The following is a 488-nucleotide window of genomic DNA, read 5'->3' as shown; positions in this document are numbered from 1 at the left end:
TTGAAATCTATATATAACTGATTCATAGAGTTATTGCCGGGGACTGTTGAGTAGGAACCGATTCACAGCTGACCCTAGTGGGTTTTTCAGAGGCAATACATCACAAGGGAGGCGATTGTTCATTTTTCTCTCTCAGAACAGCTGGTGCAAAAGGCAATCTCCAGCTTCATTTGGAATGAAGCCCTAAATAAGCAAAGCACTACTTAAAAATAGAAAAAAGGTAGGAGGCATCTCACTCCCTGATTTAAAATCCTATTACACTGTTGTGGTAGTTAAGACAGCATGGTACTGGTACAATGACAGACACATAGATCAATGGAATAAAATTGAGAACCCAGAGATCAGCCTATCTATCTATGGTCAACCGATTTTTGACAAGGAGATGAAATCAGTTAGGTGGGGAAAGGACAGCCTTTTAAACAAATGGTGTTGGCAAAATTGGAAAACTATCTGCAGAAGACTTAAACAAAATCCACACCTCACTCCAT

This window comes from Elephantulus edwardii, unplaced genomic scaffold (assembly GCF_000299155.1).
Source record: "Elephantulus edwardii isolate Elephantulus edwardi_28Jun2011 unplaced genomic scaffold, EleEdw1.0 scaffold00026, whole genome shotgun sequence".
NCBI lineage: Eukaryota > Metazoa > Chordata > Mammalia > Macroscelidea > Macroscelididae > Elephantulus > Elephantulus edwardii.
Note: the sequence above shows the minus strand (reverse complement) of the source record.